Source organism: Mirounga angustirostris, unplaced genomic scaffold (assembly GCF_029215605.1).
Source record: "Mirounga angustirostris isolate CCGP_5_RB_7025 unplaced genomic scaffold, mMirAng1.0.hap1 SCAF_10, whole genome shotgun sequence".
NCBI classification, from domain to species: domain Eukaryota; kingdom Metazoa; phylum Chordata; class Mammalia; order Carnivora; family Phocidae; genus Mirounga; species Mirounga angustirostris.
The window spans coordinates 127,781,394-127,796,136 of NW_026991718.1; positions in this window are offsets into that span (position 1 = coordinate 127,781,394).

Genomic DNA, 14,743 nt, shown 5'->3' on the forward strand with positions numbered 1-14,743 from the left:
TGAGCAGGGAGCCCGATGTGGGACTCGATCCCGGGACTCCAGGATCATGACCTGAGCCGAAGGCAGTCGCTTAACCAATTGAGCCACCCAGGCGCCCCATCTTCTTTGTGATTTTCTTAATACCAGTTTCTTTTCTCTAGCTTATTTCATTGTGAGAAAACAATATATAATACATATAACATGCGAAAATCTACTATGGCTATTGTGTTAATTTACTGGTTATGTTATCGGTAAGGCTTCCAGTCAACAGGAGGTTATTAGTGGCTCGGTTTTTGAGAGTCAAAGCTATCCATGGACTTTCAACTGGGTGGGGCCACGGCCCCCAACTCCTGAGTTGTTCAAGGGTCAACCCTACATAGATTTTGATTGATCACCCTCATTTACTCGTGGGCACTGCTCTGGGCCAGAACAGTTCTAGTTTCTGGAAATCAAGTGGGAAAAACAAGGTCCGTGCCTACGTGGAGCTCACATTGTCACAGGGGATGCAAATAATAAAGAAGACAAGTTAAGTATGTCCAGAATCTCATCCTTTTTTCCTGGAAGCAGAGCTGGAGCAGTATGGGAGTGCCAAAGGGAACCTCAAAGGCCCTGATGAGGGGAAGGGTGGTGGTAGGTAGGGTTAGGGAAAGCAGGAAAGATAGAGACTGTTGGGGCTATTGAAAGGGGTTTGCATTGACTCTAAGCTAGATAAGAAGCTTTCAGAGGGCTTCAACCAGAGGAGGGACCTGATCTGTCACTTAGGTTTCACTAGGAGCCTTCTGGCTTGGAGTCGGGGATAGACTGGAGAGGGGAAGGAATAGGAGAGAAACTAGGGTGGAGGCCTCTGCAACAGGCCACGCAAGAGATGGCAGCGACTTGGTCCAGGGTAGAAGACGTGGAAGCAGTGAGAAGGAGTTGGATTCTGGAGATATTTTGGAGGTCAAGCCAATCAGATCGGATGTGGGTGTGGAGGAGCAGAGACGTCAAGGATGATTCCAGTGGTAGTCACCTGGAAGCAACAACGGCATGGATAGAAAAAGCTCGATGAGATGGTGGGTGGAGAGATCAGGGGTTCAGTTTGGACTGCATTAAGTGAGCGATGTCTAGTAGATAGAAATAATGAAGGGGCCGAGTAGGCAAGTTAATGTATGTCTGGGTTCAGAGGAGAGATTGGGGCCCGAGATAGTGTGACGGCCATCAGCACTTAGGTGTTTAAAGCCATGACATTGAAGACTATAACCTGGAGAAGGAGTCATAGAAGAGGTTCGAGCCCCAGGCCTGGGGGTCTCAGCCTTTAGAAATGGGGGCCAGTCACAGCCTCACTCGGCAGATGCGGAATCTGAACCTTCTCCTGTGGGACCCCGAGCGCCACATTTCCCCTCTCCAGACCTTCCCCAGCCATGGCATGAGGGGAGGGAAGGATCCAGTGAGATGAGGATGGGAGAGGGCCGCAAACCACAGAGGGCAGAAAATCTTGGTCATCACTTAGTTCTTCCTAGAGAGCCAAGTCCATAAATCCACATTGATCCTGCGTCAGACCGTATCATTGACGTTCATTCATTCCACAAACATTTCCTGCGCGTCTCCTGTGTGCCAGGCACTGGTTACCGACGGTAAAAGCAGACACAGCCCCCGGCTTCAGGCAGCCTCTTTCTTTCTTTCTTTTTTTTTTTTTTTTAAGATTTATATATTTGAGAGAGCGAGAATGAGAGAGAGTACATGAGAGGGGGGAGGGTCAGAGGGAGAAGCAGACTCCCTGCCGAGCAGGGAGCCCGATGCGAGACTCGATCCCAGGACTCCAGGATCATGACCTGAGCCGAAGGCAGTCGCTTAACCAACTGAGCCACCCAGGCGCCCCTAGGCAGCCTCTTTCTTAGCAAAGGGACCACTGAACTAACTGCCACCTTTTATAAGTCTTACTTCTCTTGGATTCCTGGCATTTGTTGCTTCTAAAAGTTTATCTTCTCAATTTTTGTGTCTGTTTCTAAGAAGTGAGAAGAGATCATTCCAGATTTTTATTTGACGAGAGGACAGGCACGTAGAGAATCATCGCTATGTTTTTCTTTGTAATGTGGATTTTTCAGTGACACAGGACTCTCGTGAACTAGTCACATGACAATGGCAGTGTTTAGCTGTGGTGGAAATGAAGCAAGAGAGGTGTAAGAGTGAAGACTGGTTAATACCGCACAACCACACAGTGCTGGTGCCCCCCCGAGACCCAGCATCCGAGACCCAGCGTCCCCGAGACGCAGCAGGAGGTTGGGCCACGCACATGCTCATCGCTTCTGTGCTCACTGGGCAAGTGGAGGCTCCCACGCCAACTGTTTTTTTAAGGGAAACGCAAACATAATAACTCATCTTTTTTTTTTTTAAGATTTTTAAATTTATTTGACAGAGAGACAGCGAGAGAGGGAACACAAGCAGGGGGAGTGGGAGAGGGAGAAGCAGGACTCCTGTGGAGCAGATCCCAGGACCCTGGGATCACGACCTGAGCCGAAGTCAGACGCTTAACGACTGAGCCACCCAGGCGCCCCAATTACTCATCTTTTTAAAATAGAAATTGAGACAGAAGCCATTAGCGTTTTTGACATTTCATGGGACCCTCTTAGCACACCCCTAGGTGGGATGAGGGCCACTGTTTGGGAAACAGTTAAGACACATCGGGCATCAGATCGCAGTGTCACCGCTTCCCAGCTGCAGGACTGTAAGCAAGTCACTGCACTCAGCAGGCTCTCGGTTTCCCCATCCAGAAGCAGGAGACACTAATGGTTCCTATCTGTCATCTCTTGAGAAGTATATGACATCAGACCTGTGAAGGCCTTGGCTTTGCACAGTCACCTCTCCCTAAAGGGCCGCCATTACAGTGGGAAGGGAAGGCAGAGGGTTGGGCCAGGCATGGGAGAGCCCTGGTGTCGTGTGAAGGACGTGTCACCCAGAGATCAGATTACCCCAGGCCCAAAGCTCAGACTGGGCCTCCCCAGACCTGCCTGGATGTGGTGCTTCGTGCTGGCCGGCTGTCAGGAAGGTCTGCCCTGGGTATGCAGCTGCCGGGCCACAAGGAAGGACCAGGGCACGACTTGCTGCTCATCCTGGATGAGGCAGCTGCGTGGATATGGGGAGTGAGGGGTCCAGGGCTCACAGTAGTTACAGTCCTGGAAGACCAGAGAGGCAGGGATGCCATGAACAGAAATGGAGCGCGCTGAAGATAGAGAAGTGAAGACAGATGATAATATTTAGAAGATGAAGAGTTCAGAGAGAAGTGAGAGCAGGGAGTGTCCGAGGAATTTTGGGATGTGGCCACTTCTTGTCCTTAAATCACCTCTTCAGAGCAGCTCACCAGTGATAAGTGCAAATGACTCTGACCTCAATTAAATCTCAACTCTGGGAACAAATTAGCACCGGGGAGCATCTTGCAGATGCTCCTCAGTGTGAAGAACCAAGCTTCCAGCTCAGACTGCCCTCTGTTGGACGCCTCAGCCCCACATCCCAGTCCTTAAACTCCACAAGAGAAGGAAAACAAACATCCCGAGCGCCTCCCAACCCTTCCCATAAAATTACCGTTTTACTTTCACGACTGTCCTGTGAGAGGCTCCTGTTTCCAAGGTGGGGACACTGAGGCACAGAGAGGCTGAGCACCACACCCCAAATCCCAGTCGGAGTGGAGCTAAGTTTGGAGGCCATGTTCCATGCTTCACTCACTAGACTCAGCTATCCCTGGACGTGACAAGAATGACTTGGTCAAAAGGGACCAGATGTTCCCCCCCAAAGGGACTGCCAAGGCACCCAAGTCAGAGTCCCTTTCTTAAGCAACTTAAGACACGATCTTAAGGACCGAGGTTGAAAGGCGACATGAATATGCTCATTCAAAGCCTTTACTCCTGGTTCTGGGCAGGGCACGAGACCAGTCAAGGTAAATGACCATAGCGCTGTTAGAAGTTGATAAAAACACAAGGAGCTCCCCAGACAGAGAGTCAGGAGGCCGTGTTCTTGGCTGTGTCTTGAACTCACATGTGACTTCCATCAAGTTCTTCCCCCGTTCCGCCTGTTGATCAGCAAAAGGAGGCGTTAAGTTCAACAGCACATTTTCCAACTTTCAACTCTGCTGATGACTGGCACCATCCCTCAGGAAGACAGCTTTGGCAGTACCTGCCCATTTAAATGTGCACACCCACTGATTTCTTGGAATATGACTAGAGAAATACACACAGAAGTGCACAAGACAGATACACAGGATGTTCACTAAAACACTGAGTAATGATGAGTTGAATGTCCACCATCACAAGACTGTCAAGATAAGTTACAGCATACCTTGGAAGCAATGTAGCCTGGAGAAACGAATGAAGAAGGAATGTAAGTATCGAAATGGAAGTATCACCATGGTATATATTTTTTTCTTAGTGCGCGTGCGGCAGAGGGGGTGGGCAGAGGGAGAGGGAGAGAGAAAATCTTAAGCAGGCTCCATGCCCAGCACAGAGCCTGAGGCCGGGCTTGGATCTTATGACCCTGAGATCATGACCTGAGCTGAAATCAAGAGTCAGATGCTTGACCCACTGAGCCACCCTTGCGCCCCCACCATGATATACTCGAGTGAAACGAGATATGTCCAATAAAAAATATGTATGGTATGCACACATTGCTGTATTTGTATAATGAAAGAGCTAGAAGGAAGGGTGAAAGAGAAAATTTCCCCCTACAGAATGTTTTACTTTTTTTTTTTTTTTTAAGATTTTATTTGTTTTTTGACAGAGAGACAGCGAGAGAGGGAACACAAGCGGGGAGTGGGAGAGGGAGAAGCGGGAACAAGGAGCCCGATGTGAGGCTCGATCCCAGGACCCTGGGATCATGACCTGATTCGAAGGTAGACACCTAACGACTGAGCCACCCAGGCGCCCCCGAATGTTTTACTTTTATAATAAAAATTACTTTAAAATATTTTAACGTGTAGAGTAATATAAGGTAAGTCTATATGAATCTCATCTAAGCAGTTTGGAGTTCTTGAACTACCAGAAGAACCTGGTGATTTGAGATTTGCAGTGTTCCTCGGATTCGGTATGTCTAGTGCTTTGTGCATCAGCTACACCCACCAGCCTGTGGGGTGGACTATTTGGCAGGTGGGAAATGGAGGCCCCAAACTGGTTTTTCAAAGCTATTTCTACTATACACAGTATTGCCTCCTTTGGGTTCCTACAAACCTATTTCTGTTCCTATCTTTTGGGAGCTCATCCCTATGGGGACACTTAGCACGCTGTCTTGTAATCGTGGGCTCCAGCACAGTGCTGTTCAAAGTGGGGCCTCTGCCGAACCGTAACTAAAAAATCACGGCTTGCATTTGATGGGTCCTTGGGATTTTTAAATTTCTTTTTTTTCTGGCCATTCATTTTTTATTATATTTTACAAAAATATGCATCTGTAATGATTGGAAAATTCTTTAAAAACTGGTCCTTCGGGGGTATCTCCGAGAAGCACCGGGAGGCTGGAGAGAAAAGAGTCGTCCACACCGCGGCAGGCACTCCACGTCTGGTGACTGAACGAGCACATCGCTGAATGGCTGAATGAGCAAGAGTAAGGCACAGTGGGGGCGGAAAATGCCCAGCACCTCGGTTTCTCATTCAGGGCCATGCAAAGGGTAAGAGCTTAGGACCTCAGGGTCACGGCCAGACTTGACAGGAGCATCACTAACTGCTCACTCTCCTGATCTTAAAGATGGAGCTGAGCGACCTTCTCCCCCAAGTCGTGGAGATGCCCACCAGGGAAAAGTGAGGCAAGGGCCACACACAAATAAAAAGCAACACTCACCGCTCATGATTACAAAATCAGACGAAGTTAGCAGACTAAGATAAACATTCTCCTTACCAGCCTGACCAAGGAACAGGAAACACAGGCCCCACGCACAAAGCACTTATATGAAGCACTACTGTTTAAGAGGAAGCTTTCGGACCATTTACCTCAGGGTGAAGGAAGTGAGGAGGGGGCAGGGTCCCACCCTGGGACCCAGGTTCATCCGTGAGGGAAACAACTTCAGCCTGGAAGGTTTTGCCTCAGAACACAGGCAAAAACTTCCCACTCCAGCAGGCGGCTGGGCCTACCTTTGCTCCATTTTGAAATTTCCCACAGGCACTCTGCAGAGACAAATAGATCTTCCTAATACTTAGAGACCCGAAACAAGAAAAATGACTGCTTTTTGTTTTTAAGCATCCCTGTAAAGTCGTGCCATAGAAAGCAGGGTCAGAATGGACCTGAGTCCTAAACCCTTACCCTGTGTGTGAATCATTCGGCCATTTACCCTCAGTCCCCACATCTACAAATGGAATGAAAACAGGACCCGAGTTCATGTGAGGAGTAAACAGGAGAATGTGTGTAGCATACTTAGCTCAGGCCTGACGCAGTGTGAGCCTTCCACACGTGCTAGCTCAGGGCTCTTTCTAATCACAGACCGAAGTGGAAGCCCAAAGGAGTCTTGAGCAGTGACAGGGACCATTAATTCAACATGTGGCATGTGCCAGAAGTAACGTTCAGTGACACATTTATAATCTGGTGGGATTCTTTTAAAATTTTTTTTTTTTTTAAGATTTTACTTATTTATTTGAAAGAGAGAGAAACAGCATGAGAGGGGAGAGAGCCAGAGGGAGAAGCAGGCTCCCCGCTGAGCCAGGAGCCTGATGTGGGACTCGATCCCAGGATTCCGGGATCATGACCTGAGCTGAAGGCAGCTGCTCAACCAACTGAGCTACCCAGGCACCCATCTGGTGGGATTCTTGGTACAACCTCTGAGGTAGCTACTCAGTAGCCCCTTTTAGAGACAGCACTTGGAGAGGTGAGGTCCCATATCCCAGCTGGGCCAGCTCAGAGGCAGCTGGGGGCCAGGGAACTGAACCAGACTCCCCTCTTGTGCTCCCCATCATCACCCACCTCTCGCCCTCTTGGCTTCCTGAGTCTTGCTTTCTTCTGTGTTTCCCAAGAGAGAGCATGAGATCGTGGGCATCGGAGCATCGGCTTTGGCTGGCTTTGTTGTTGTTCTCAAGCCTTCCTCATTGGTATGATTTTACAAAGATGTGGTGGCATTCCCTTAAATTTAAAAAAATAAAAAATATGTTCGGTCCTTAAATGTCTCCTGAGGGGCGAAAAGAAAGGTTTCTATAAATGATTTCGTTCTCTTCTCCTTAATGTTGAATTTAATAAGGCTAAGTCACTGGGTCTCCACTAACAAGTTGGGTTGTTTGTTGGTTTATTTTCGTTTTGGAAACTCCTCTCCATAGTGAACCACCCTCCCTCTGCTGAAAAAAAATCCCATGAGGAATTCAGATCAGATGCCGGGGCTGTGGGGCAGATCCCCTGGAGGCTATCATGTTTCTAGAAGGCTCCTAGAAGGCAACAAGTCTTGCAACCTGACTCTTAACTGACTTCTTACCTGTTGGATTGTCTCAGGGCAAGGGGAAAAGGACATAAGCATGCTTTCTGCTTCCAAACAAATTATGTATTTTGTAAAGGAAGAAATCTTTTTTTTTTTTTTAGATTTTATTTATTTATTTGACAGAGAAAGAGATAGCAAGAGCAGGAGCACAGGCAGGGGGAGTGGGAGAAGCAGACTCCCCGCTGAGCGGGGAGCCCAATGTGGGGCTTGATCCCAGGACCCTGGGATCATGACCTGAGCCGAAGGAAGACGCTTAACGACTGAGCCACCAGGCACCCCAGGAAGAAATCTTTTTAAACCGACAACTGACATTCACTTGACCCTATAAAAGGCAACAGAAGGGCGAGAGCCCTGGAACCTGACTACTTGGGCTTGGGCACCAGCTCTACTGTTATTGTGTGGCCCTGGGCAAGTTGCTTAATGTGTCTGTGCCTCAGTTTCCTCCTGGAAAATGCGAGTGATAACAGTATCTGAATCCATATATTTTTGTGAAGTCAAAAGTGGGTTTGCCAGACACTGAAGGATTGTCCCAGAACGCTCAGGGACACAACTGGGAAAGTCCTAGGCAAACCCACCCTAAGATGAAATAAGTGTACGGTGTAAATGCTTTAGGAACAGTCTCTGCACATTTTACTGCTCCATAGTCTTAGCTGCTATTATTCACAGCTACCTCCTTGTCTTTGGTGGCCATGGTCCTCATTTATTTATTGTCCACTCTGTAGGGGCCTTATCCCTACAATGCCACTGATCCAACTCCCCCAAAGCCCTCAGGAAATGTTTCTCGCTGTTCACAGAACAAGCTTCCAGAGAACCTGCTATATGCCAGGCAAACAGCTTTTCTTTTTTTAAAGATTTTATTTATTTATTTGACAGAGAGAGACACAGCAAGAGAGGGAACACAGCAGGGGGAGTAGGAAGCAGGCTTCCCGCCGAGCAGGGAGCCCGATGCGGGGCTCTATTCCAGGACCCTGGGATCATGACCTGAGCCGAAGGCAGACGCTTAACGACTGAGCCACCCAGGCACCCCAGGCAAACAGCTTTTCAACAAATCTTGTGGTCTTTTCCCTCTTTATCTCCTCAACCTTCAGGCAGCATCTAACTTGAAGGTTAAAATAAAGAAAATGCCATGTGATGCCAGACTGACGTGTCCACATGCAAGGAACGCCCATGATGGCCGGCAACCCCCAGAAGCTAAGGAGAGAGGCCTGGAACCTTCTCCCTCACAGCCTCCAGAAGGAACCAACCCTGGCGACACCTTGATTTCGGACTTCTGGCCTCCAGGATCGTGAGAGGACAGATTTCCATCAGTTTAAGCCCCCTGGTTGGTGGCACTTTGTTACAGCGGCCCTAGGAAACCGAGGACAACCCCCTTCGTGACCTGAGTCCAGACCTTCACAGTCTTGCATCCTGACAAATGCCAGGGCCTCTTCATTGGTCTCCCTGCCTGCTCTCTGTCTCTCCTCACGTCTGTCTGAAAATACCAACTCCTGACTCCCAGGTCAGAGACACCCATGACACCCAGCGCCTCCATCAGCATTTCCCAAACTCACTTGAGGGTGAGAATCCCACAGATGATGGTTAAAATTACAGGTTCCCTGGCCCGGTTCCAGACCTCCAGAAATGGGCTTGTAGAAGGGGAGCTTTGGAATCTGCATTTTTAATGAGCACCCAAAATGATTCTTAACCTCAGGCACATTTGGGGTACTCTGGCCCACGAGATGAAATCCAGAAGAGACCAAGGATCTTGGTTCAGTGATTTCCATACCATGACACCAACCTCCTATTCGAATGTCACTTCCCCAGGTTTTCCAGGGCCTCGGACTTCATCCCACTGTGCTGCCTGCCTTGCAGTCCTTCAGCTTGCTCTACCCAAAGATGCTTGCATACTTTGAGAACCACTCTGGTCATGCCATATTCCTCCCTAGAACTGCTCTTCCTTTCCTCCCTCTTCTAAATCCAGAATCTGAATGATGCCACAGACCTTAAAGTTGTCTCTGATGACTCAGAGACAGCTTTTCAGTGAACTTGGAATAAAAACCAAACCCCACACCCCGGCCTGCAAAGAGCCAGCATGGCCTGGCCCTGCCCACCTCTCGCACTCAGCCTCTTTTGGAAACATTCTCCTTCAGTCTCGAAGTTCCAGGCATGGGCTTTCCTTTAATTCCCCAAACACACTGCGTTTTTCCCTGCCTGGATCCTTGGCACAAGCTCTTCTCTCTCCCCACCACCAATACCTTATAATACTTAAATATCATGTCCTCAGCGCTTTTCCTACAACCCATCCTAAGTAGAACGCACACAGACACACACACTCTCTCTCTCTCACACACACACACACTCCACTTAGCCAGACCTGCCACTACAAAGCTGGCGTTCTCCCACAGCCACCCAGGTGGGAGGTGAGCCCTGGCCTGGAACAGGAGTCCTGTGCAGGCCCCACCCAGCCTCTCACTCCCTTCCCTTACCCGCCTAGGCCATCAACAACTGTGTTTGGGACACTTCCCTGCCCCCTCCCAAGCTGGGTTCACTTATCATCTGTCTGCCTCGTGGAGAGAGATGGTCTTGGTCCCCAGTGCAACCCCAACGTCTCGCCTGTGCCGGGCACAGAGCTGGACCTCACTAAACATGAACTGAATGAGTGAATGAAGGATGGATGGATGTCTTGCCTCCTCCCTGTGTCCCATAAGCCATACCATTCATTTTGCCTTTTAATTACACCCTTCCCCGCAACACTCATTAATTTGCTGCCCCCAGTGCCTCCCTCCTCCGTAGAGCTTATGAAAATACAAATCTGATCCTTTCATTGCCCAGTTGTAAACATTCGAGGAGTCTCCCAGCACCAACTGGAGAAAGCATAAACTCCTCACGGAGGCATCTGAGGCCCTGCTCCTCTGGTTTCCACTTATTCTCCAGCCCCCACCTCCAGAGAGAGCCCCCCCACCCAGCACACCCACGCCCCACGTGATGGCTTAGGGAACACACCATGTTCTTTCCCCGCCCCCACACCTCTGCTGCAAAGCTCCCTTTCCCTGGAATGCCTACCCCCCCCCCCACACACCCTGCCATGCCTCTAGCAAACTCCTACTCATTCTTCTGCCCTAGCGCTAACCAGAGTCACTTCACTGTGAAACACTCCAGACTGCCCCCCCAGGCTGACTTAGTCATTCTCTCTTTTCTGTTCCCACCCCCTCCCCTTTCATACCCCAGCCTCAGCACTGAGTAATGGCTCAAAATAGCAGCTGGCGTCTTCTGAGTACTTGCCGTGTGCCAGGCACAGAGTGAGCTTTATCGCCTTTAATCCTCACACTCATGCTGAGCCCCTGCCTGGAAGGAAGCCTTCCCCCTTCAGGGCCCCCCCCACCCCAACACACAGAGATGCAGGAGGATCACTTTCTCACCTCCAGCTTCCCTGAGAGGCCACCCCTGCCACCCTATGTTGAATTTTCTTTCTCCTTCCATACCTTGTCCTACCCTCCCAGGCCTCCCCATCTCCCCTCCCTGCTTTATTTTATTCCATGACTCGTATCACTAACAAACTATACATTTTGATTAATTTGTGTATTCAGTCTCTACTCTGTGGAATGTCAGCTCCAGGAGGGCAGGGATGTTGTCATGCTTTCTTTACTACTGTATGTGTACCATCTAGAATAGCACCTGGCACATAATAGACAATAAATATTTATTAATTCAATGAGAATAGATATTATTACATCTTCAGTTTACTCCCAAAGTAAGTGGTCTTGAGAGAGATTAAGATGGGTTCCACAGGTGGTTGGTGGTAGACTCAAATGTGATCTCTGGATGGTTAACTCCAACAACCCACCACCACCCTTAACTACAGTGGCCACCACTTCCTGAAGACATCTCTCCCTGGCTCTGACTTCTCAGTTGGACATGGGTTCCTCGGAAGCAAGAACTCTATTGTATTCAGATTTCTGTTTCCTTGTGTGATCCATGGTAGGGGCTCAAGGATATTTGCCAAACCAATCTAGATGTGAACTGTGAAATGCTAGATGGTAGAAATCCAGTCTTCACTTTTTATCCTTTATCTCCATGCTAAAAACAGTGTTAAAGACATAGGCGAGCCTTTAAATACTACATTAACAAATTCTGTTATGGCAGTAGGTAATAAAAATAATTATCAATTATGACAATAATAGGTAACATTTACAAAGTCCTGACTCTGTGCTGGGCCCTTTCCTAAATGCTTTGTACAAGAATGAAGACGATCAACTCTCTTACTATCCTCATTTTACAGATGATGAAATGGAAGCTCCGGTTAAGAGCTTACCTGAGGTCACGCAGCTAGGAAATAGCAGAGGCAGGATTTGCATGTAGGCACCTGAGAGTCACGTTCGTTAACTACTCTGGGCTGCATCTCAGCTAGGAGATGTCCATTACAAGGCCACCCTGTGTGAAGACAAGAAGATTGGTTTATTACACATTTCTGTTTTATTTCAAGGGATTTCTTGAAATTCCGCCAAAGGCTTTGGTAGGCAGTACTACTTGCTAAATAATAACCACTAGTATGCATATTGCACTTGATGGTTGGCAGAGCGGCTTCATGCACTGTTTCTCATCTGACCCCTGCAACAATGTGATGAGGTGGCCACTTCTGTCTCATCTCATAGATGAGGAATCTGAGGCTCTGGGTGGTTAAACGAACAAGGTCAAGGTCACCCACCCAGTGAGGAGCAGAGCAAGGGCTCAAGTTAACATCTATCACTTCAAAAAAATTAAGATCTGAGTGTTTTCAAACATAAGACTCTTTCATGTCACTTAAAAGTAAGTAAGCTAATCCACGGGAAAGCACTCGGCATGGTGCGTGGAACCAGGTAGGACCCTCATAAATGTGAATTATCATCATCTTCATCAACACCTCTTAGGAACTGGAATATTTTAGCTGATGACTGCAGCCCGTCTGTTGAGCCTGATGGAAAGATTACCCTTTTCATTCTAGTTCATCCCTAGTAATGTTGAAATAATGATCAATCTCCATTATCCCTGGGGAACCACAGAATGTTAAGAGCTGGAAGGGGTTGTGGAGATGAGCTCATCCGGCTCCTGCATTCACAGATGGAGAAATCGAGTCCTAGACAGGGAAGAGGTCAGAGGGCAAACTTCTCCAGGGTAGGGCTCCTGCACCGTGCCTGGCACATACTGTCCCCCCCCACGAAGGTGGGCAGTTACCTAAAAGGGCATCTAGCTTCTTAAAGGCTACAGGAGATAATTCATTAGTTTCTGAGCTTTGAGCACTCCCACCCCACCCCCACACAAAGTACCAAAGTGTTACAAGATATTAACCAGAAAACCGGTCATGTGACTTAATTCCACCTCTGCTTAAAATACTTTGGTGAGTAGTCTGAGATTCATAAATATACACTTCAACTCTTTCTCAAAGAATTATTAACCAGCTCCATCAAAACTGGAACTTGAGCAATCAAGGAGAAAAATTGCTGGCAAGAGAAACATCTTGAATAAAATCTCGCCACCAGTAGATATGACTTCTTGGCACCTCTTTTTTTTTTTTCCTGCAAGTTCGAGGGGGAAGGAAAGAAAGAGGTATTATTGTATAAGACATGAATCAATGAAACTAATCGTGGAAAATTACAGTCCCTTTCCACCTCACAAGATAGATTCCAAATGAACATAACAGCCGTGTTAAGTTGTAGAACTTGAAGACAGAAGTCTTGAAAAGGGGGATGCAGCACAGATGTAACCCTCACTGGCTTTTTCAGAGGGTGGAAACAGGCTGGAAGAACCTGACAGTGTGTGGGGGTGATAATCAGTGGTAGCCCATTCCCAACTAATGATTTTGAGAACCTATAATTTATCGAGTATCCGTGTCATACTCACCTTACTTATCTCACTAACTCACTGGGGACTAATTCTCCCGGGCATAGGACTAGCTTTTCATTCCACACTAAGGCCTTGATCAGCTTTGGCTTGAGGATTTGGGGGTGGGGAGGGATGACGGAGAGAAATGAGATTAGGGTTCAGTCTGGGAACTAAAGAAACAGAAATATAAACCCTCCTCTGCTGTGGCTCTGGGCTTCGTGCTTCTCAAGTACGGCTGAGATTCAGGCCCTTCCAACAAACTTGAGGCCAAAACAGCTCTCAGAATGAAAAGATTCCCCTCCCCCACAACACCTTTATCAAATTCAAACTATTTTCCACATTCCTTCCTTACACAGCTCAGGCGCACCTGTGACGCAGGGCTCAGGGCAAATTCCACTCAGGAGATCCAGGAAGCTCCGGCCTGGCCCTCCCTTCTAGAAAGGAAAGTCCAAGAGGGATACCACACCCGGAGGAGGGGAGAGAGGACATGACAATACCTCTAGGAATGCAGGGCCCACGCAGGTGCGTTGGCATCCATGAACTTCCTCTTGAAAAGGGCCTGATAAATCAGTATGGGTAACAGTAATAAAGCTCAACCACACCATACTTGCTCCCACTGAACTGGGGCCCCGGCTTCCAGGGCATGGCCCTGGCAGTTGGGGAGTGGAGGGTCACAGCTGAGAATAAAGATTCCTAAAGGCTGTGACATGTTTTCTACTCAGCGGTTCTTCAAGTGGGGGCCCTGGGTGTCCCTGAGACCTTTTGAGGGGATTCTCAAAGCTAAAACCATTTTCACAGTATTGACATGTCACTTGTTCTTCTCACCCTCATTGTCTCACAGGTATCCAGTGGGGTTTTCCAGAAGGGACATGGCATGTGATGAAGTCACCCTGATGACTCCTGAAATGTGTGCTTGTGTGTTCTTGCGTTTAAACATTCTCAGTTTTAATTCTCATACACTGAATATTAAAAGACGTAACACATAAACAAAATACTTGGGGGCCCTCCATAATTTTTAAGGGCCTTAAGGGGTCTTGAGACCAAACTGTGGAGCTGCCCCATCACAACACCACACTTCATGTCCAGCACAGCTTGAGTCACTTAGCAGGCGCTTTTGAACAGGGGGTGGAGGCCACAGCCTTAGTCACCTTGGGATGGAGTCCTTTCCATCTGTACTTCCACCCAAAATGGCCAGAAAAACCTTAAATTCCCCCACAAACACTTAGTGAACTGAACCACACCCCCCGGGGGGGAAAGATGGACTTCTCACCTCTGAGCCCAGGTGGGGCAAAGTTAGCATGAACTCCCTCAGCACCAGCACTGAGCAAAGCCGCATCTGAGTACCTGCTAGGAGTCAGGTACCACGCTCCCTGCTCAGAAGTGAGTTGATGCAGTCCCTGCCTCCTCAGCGCTTTCATTCTAGGGTGGAGGGCAGATGACTCCAAAAAAATGACAAAACTGAAACTTGTCACACAAGTGCTGGGAAGGATGTACAAGGCGTCAGGAGGGATTTGA